We start from the raw sequence: 6,652 nt of genomic DNA, 5'->3' as shown, positions 1-6,652 counted from the left end.
TGATAAAGTTTTGATTGCAAGAATGATAATCTTCAGTGTAGAAGACTACCTGAAGAATTTAGACTGTTCTTCCTGGAGTGAAGATTACTAGGAGGAGATCAGGTATCGATTTTCAAAATCACAAGTGGTCTGGATAGAGTAGAGAGAGAAAAAGTGTTCCGAATCATAAAAGGAGGAAGGAGAATAGGCCAGAGATTTAAGTGATCTGCAAAAGGAGCAGGAATGAAATGAGGAGAAGAACAAACAGTCTGAGACTCAATACACTATGGAATGCATTGCCTAAAAATGTGGTGGAATCAAGTTCAACTTAAGCACTCAAAAGGGCAATTGATGAATTGCAGGTTGGGGCATGGGGAAGGGCAATGGTATTTGGTAAAACCTGGAGATTGGCACGATTTCATGACACTCATTTAATGAGCTGATTCAGGCATGATGAGAAGAATGGTCGAGTTCTGCATGGCAAGCATTCTGTGAATCAAGACTTTTGTCAAGATAGTATCAACAATAGCTGGAAGGAAAGAATGAAACCATTTTGCTGATGACAGAGCCAACATGTCACAAATGAGACAGAGTTGGACGCAACAGCAAGGGTAGAGAGATGAAGAACTTTGTGGGAAGGCAAGAAAGAGATTGCTGGGGCTCATGCTGAAGTATTTGTATCATCGACAGCCACGTGTGTGGTGCCATAATAACTGGTGCCAGCTGAAGGCTGGCTCACGTGGTGCCATTATTTAGGAAAATCTGTAAGCAAAAGCCAGGGAACTATTAACTGGTGAACCTCACATCATTGGTGAGTAATTTGTTAGAGGAGATTCTGAGGGAGAGGATTTATATATTTTTGGAACTACAAGGACGGATTAAGGAAGGTCAACATAACTTTGTGCGTGGGAAGTAGGATCTCTCTAAATTGACTGAGTTTTTTTGATGAAGTGACAAAGAAGGTTAATGAAGGCAAAGCGGTAGAAGTTTTCTAAATAGACTTCAGTAAAGCTTGGCAGACTGGCTAGTAAGGCCAGTTCGCATGGGACGCAGGTGGAGCAAGCCAATTGGTTACAAATTGCCTTAAAGATAGGAGAAAGAGTGTAATTGCAGATGGTTGTTTCCTGGACTGGAGGCATGCTACCAGCGGTGTGTCACAAGGATTGGTGCTGGTCAACTGTTTGTCATTATTTATATAAGTTATTTGAACGTGAATAAAGAAGGCTAGGTTAGAATGTTTGCAGATTACACCAAGGTAGGTGGTGTTTTGGACAGCAAAGGAGATTATCTCAGATGGGGCTTTGATAGATGGGCCAATGGGCTGAAGAGTGGTACACAGAGATTAATTTATATAAGGTGAGGTCTTATATTTTGGGAAAGCAAACCAGGGCCTGACTTATACAGTTAATAGCAAAGTCCTGGGGAGTGTTGTCGAACGAAGAGACATAAGGGTGCAGATGAACACTTCCTCGAAAGTGGAATCGCAGGCAGACAGGGAGGTGAAGAAAGAATTTGACCGAATTGCATTCATTTATCAAAACATTGAGTAAAGGAGTTGGGATGTCAAGTTGCAGATGAACAGGACATAGTTGAGGCTACTTTTAAAATTCTGGCCACCCTTCCATAGGAAGGACGTTGTTAAAGTTGAGAGTGTGCAGAAAATATTTACAAGGACTTTGCAGGGACTGGAGGGCTTGAGTTATAGCGTGATGCTGAATAAGTTGTTTTATTTTCCCTGGAACGTCGGATGCTGAAGGGTAATCTGATAGAACCTGATAAAATAATGAGGGGTATGGATAGGGTGAATAATCGTTTCTTTTTCCTTGGGCGAAGGAGTCCCAAACTAAAGGCATAGGTTTAATTTGAGAAGAAAAATATTTTTCAAAGACCTGATCCGTAACTTTATTAAATAGAGTGTGGTGGTTATATGGAAGGAGCTGACAGATAAATTGGTAGAGGTAGGTACAATTAGAACATTCAAAATGCGTTTGGACGGTTGTTTGAGTAGGGAAGGATTTAGACGGAAGTGGGTGATAATCTAACAAGTGGGACGAGGCCTGACGGGGATATCTGATTGGCCAGAATGTGTTGAACTCACTGGTCTGACTGTCTGTCTGTGAAATAAAATAAAGGACAGAAGTCACGCTTGAGGTTGTTGAACAGCATATTGAGTCCTGAAGGCTGTAAAATGCCCGAGCAGATGATGTGTTTCTAAAGCATGGACAGACGTTTAAGCAGGAATGATTTGTTGTTCCTCTAACTTATATAGATGCTATACGCTTCATTAACAAACTCTCAGTTATCCCCACTGGAATGCGTTTATTACGTAGTGCCAATAGTCCATGGCAGTTACAAATGCTGACCTTCTGATATCTGCATACAATTCCTTAACGTAAATATTGAGCATCAACCATTTCACAATCAATACAATTTCCGAGTGAGTGCATCCCTGATCCTTTACTTGTTCAGTTCTGTATCGGAACCCTTGCTGATTTTTTATGATCTTCTTTTATTATATTTTTCATTTTAGTTTGTGAGCTGAGAACTTACTGATGACTTTTGGATTACAAGTAGTCATTTGTTCCTTTAAAAACAGAGAACAAACAAGCTGTTCATTGTTCTTGAGGCCAGGCCTAAATATAATTGCAGGCTTTGACTTTTTAAAGACTGCTCCATAGTTGCTTTGACTCGAAGGCCTTATACTCAAGCAGATTGCAGATGATGGTTGCATATAGAGACTGTCAGTCGAACATGGAGAGGCCAGAATTTGATTTAGTTTTTGGACTATGCTTTGGTCAGAAACTAAGGAGCAAAGGTTTAATTGTTTCTCGGCTGCTCTTTCAGTATAAACACATGAAATGTTCATAGGATAAATCTCAGTTATAATAAAAAAAAACTCCTCGGAGAATAATTAAAACTATCTGCATCCAGCATCGTCATTCGGAACCAAGTAGAGCACAATCCTATGTGCCTATAACATAAGGGGCCATTGGAACAGGTTAAGTAGCCAATTATGTCTCTTTTACCTTTTCCTTAAGATTTATCGAAATGAATATTCTGTTTTGTGCCCTTGTGTGAAAGTGGGCACTAGAAATAAAGAGGATTATGTTTAAACCTTAGGTATAATTAGGCTATCTTGTTTAACTTCACTGTGATAAGTTTATTGCAATGTTACTAAATTGTTGAGTCTTTTGCTAGAGCTTAAAGCTGGAATCTGATTTCAGTTATTCATAAAAGTCTGCTACTTTTTATTCAAGAAATTTAGTTACGAACCATTGGGGTCAATTTTCATGGTCATTGAATGATGTAATGTTACTGTGTTTCAAAAACAAGGAACGGGGTGGGGGGCTGATTTGATGTCCCTATTAGTTTCCATTTAACAACACTTATAGCATTTTCTAAGGTCAACTTCTATTGTACACTTTAATTCATGCTTTTGATGAAAGCGCTTACCTAGAGGATTCTGGAAACAATCCAAAACAGTACAATATTCTGTGTATTCAGTGCTCTGTTAGCCTTTAATGCAATGAAAAAACAACTTGCACAAGGCTGAAAAGTAAAGCCTTTGAGGATTTTCTTACAACAATTATAGATTTTTTTTTCTGGCTGATCCTATTTTATAATGTTTTTGCTATTTGACTTACAACAGAACCTACTGACAATAATTCCCTCCATTCTCTTCAGAGGAGATTGTGGCCTTTCAGACTGTTCCTATGCTTACATGTTGGCCATGGTAATAGCAGCTCTTCCAATCATGATCTTCAACGTAACGGTGCATCATATGTTCAGTTTACACTTTCCACATTCCTTCTTCTACTACACTGAATTTTCCAAGTTATTTAATGATACAGACTCAGCCAACCTGTACCTGGAAGTATGGTTCACAGTCACATTGATATTTGAGAGATATGTAAGCTTTGTGAAAGGCTTAAAACAAAATATTGTAGAGTGAGAAAAGTGGCTGCAGTTATAATGAACACCAAAGCTCTAATTTCGTCTGCGAATATACCATATTGGTTTGCATTTGAGCCTGAACGAGTACTTGATCATTTACAGCGGGGTTGTCGCACGAAATTGAGTTTCCTCAATTCACCAGCAGTTGCAGCATTCTCCTGGTTGCGAGGTACTTTAGTTGTTTGTCTTACGTATTCCTTTGATTTCGTGTTAATTACTTGGCAGTCAGATGTATTTTAGTAGCCAACATAGTCTGCAAAGCCATTCGAAGGCGCAGTAGTAAGTGTAAAAGATTCAGAAATAGAGAGTCGAAGGAAGTCCATGATTTGACTTTTCACTATATCGGGTACATTTATTGCTATATGGCTGACGACAGCTGTGGGCTTTTTATCCACGGGGATAAGAAACATCGTACAGCATAAGATAGTTATACAGCTACAGTGCACAATGTCACTGAAACTGGCTACATGCTGTGTATTTGAATTCGTATAGCCAATTATGCAACCACACAAAGCAAATTCAGGGAACAACTTAAGAAATTGTTGATATCTCCTTGATCATTTATGCTAATATTGTTCAATTGAAAGGAGAAGTGAAAAAGAAAAACGAAACAAAAGCGTTATTTATTGCTTCTGGTGTCCCCCTAACTCAGAATAGAATATCCTTTATTGTCACTTAATCATAGTCATAGTCATAGAGTCATACAGCATGGAAACAGGCCATTCAGACCAACCAGTCCATGCCGAACATAGTCCCAAATGAAACTAAAACCATTTGCCTGCGCTTGGCCTACATCCGTCAAAACATTCTTTATTCATGTACTTACCTAAATGTCTTTTAAACATTTTAACTGTACACGCATCCATCACTTCCTCTGGAAGTTCATTCCACACACAAACTTCTCTGTGTAAAAAAAGAGTTGACCCTCATATCTTTTTTTAAAAAATCTTTCTTCTCTCACCATAAAAATATGCCCCTTAGTCTTTAAATCCTCCAACCTAGTGAGAAAATACCCGCCATTCATCTTATCTATGCCCTTCATTATTTTATAAACCTCTGTAAGGGCACCCCTCAACCTCCTATGTCCAGTGATTAAAAAAAAACTCCAGTACAGGAGAATACTGAAAAGGTTTTACAATGGATGCCTTTCAATGGTGCCATCTGAGGTAAAAGTACTTAGGTACAAATCTTACAAAGTTAAAAAGAAAAGTGCTGTTACACAAAAGAGGATGAAAATAAATGCATAAGCATCACTTACATTGTTTGCGAATCGGTTAAGAATGAGGTAATTATAACATTCTGAAAAGGATTTAAAATACAGTCCGATATAGGGTTCCAAACAACAGCAGCTCAGGACGTGGCGCCAGGCTAAAGTCCAGCAGCTATCTCACATTCTTCCACCCTCCATACTGTTCCTCACTGGCACTTTGCAGCAACAAGGTAAGCCGCACTCTTCCAGGTCTCAGGATTCGGCTGCGACTGCCGCTCCAGGACTCGGGAATCCCCAGCTGCCGCCGCTCTGAGACTCGGGATTTCTCTGCTGCTGTCCCTCCGGGATTCGGGATTCCCGAGCTGCCACTGCTCCGGGACTCAGGATTCCCCAGCTGCACCGCCCTGGGACTCAGTCCGTCCGCCTCTGCTGCTCTGGGACTCTGCCTCTCCGCCGTTCCAAGACTTGGACCCTCTGCTTCTCTGAGACTCGGCCCATCCGTCACTCTGGGCCTTGGCCCGACCCACGTTCGTTCTGCTGTAGTCACTCTGTGAATTTGGTCAGCAACTTGGCCCGTGCTCACTCTGCTGCCACTGCGCACATGGCCCGCATGTTCATTTCCCACCGGGTCTCTGAATGTGAATCGTTTTACCAGGTTGGGGTAGATAAATGTTTGTCATTAGGGCAGGAAGAAAAAAAAAAACCTGGAGAATAAAAAGAAAAGAAAAGAACGGTAAAGAAAAAGGAACTGGCGAGCACAGGAGCTCCGGATGGAATGTCTTACCCTGCTGCCACCTTCCCCTGGAAGAGATGTATGGAATGTTCAGATGTCGCCAATTAAATTTCTTACAGTTTACTTCTTTCACTTATATAACTAGGAGGTCAGGTGATAGCTTCGTGGTATCATTGCGAGAATGTTAATTCAGTCACTCTGGAAATGTTTTGGGTTCAAATCATGCTGTGGCAGACGATTGAAATTGAATTCAATGAATGTCGGGTATTAGGAGTCCAGTGATGACATAAAACTGTTGTAGATTATTTAAAACAAAACAAAACAAAGCGAAAAAGCCTGTTGTCCAACAACTTTAGGAAAGGAAAGTGTTGTCCTCATCTGGTCTGGTCTTCACACGAGTCCGTACACAACAATTTGGTTGGCACCTAACTGCCCTCTGGGCAATTAGGAATTGATAATAAATGTTGGACTGACCAGCAACGTCCACATTCCATGAATGAATAAAGAAATGAAATTGGAACACTTCGATAAAGAATTATGAAAATTGTTCGGTTATGCTCTATGTTTCGTGAATGATGTTTTCGGACATACTTGTATCAAATTAAAAGGGAACATTTGTTTCATGGTTTGGGCACTATGTAAGTTATCCAGGCCTGCAGATGGAAGATTCTATTCCAGTAAGATTCTACTGCAACAAGTTCTTGTCAGTATCCAGGCTTGGGCTTACAAGTGGCAAGTAACATTTATAACGCTCAAATGCCAGGCTATGACCATTA

This window comes from Rhincodon typus, chromosome 48 (genome assembly GCF_021869965.1).
Source record: "Rhincodon typus isolate 14 chromosome 48, sRhiTyp1.1, whole genome shotgun sequence".
Lineage (NCBI taxonomy): Eukaryota > Metazoa > Chordata > Chondrichthyes > Orectolobiformes > Rhincodontidae > Rhincodon > Rhincodon typus.
This window is presented reverse-complemented; position numbering follows the sequence as displayed.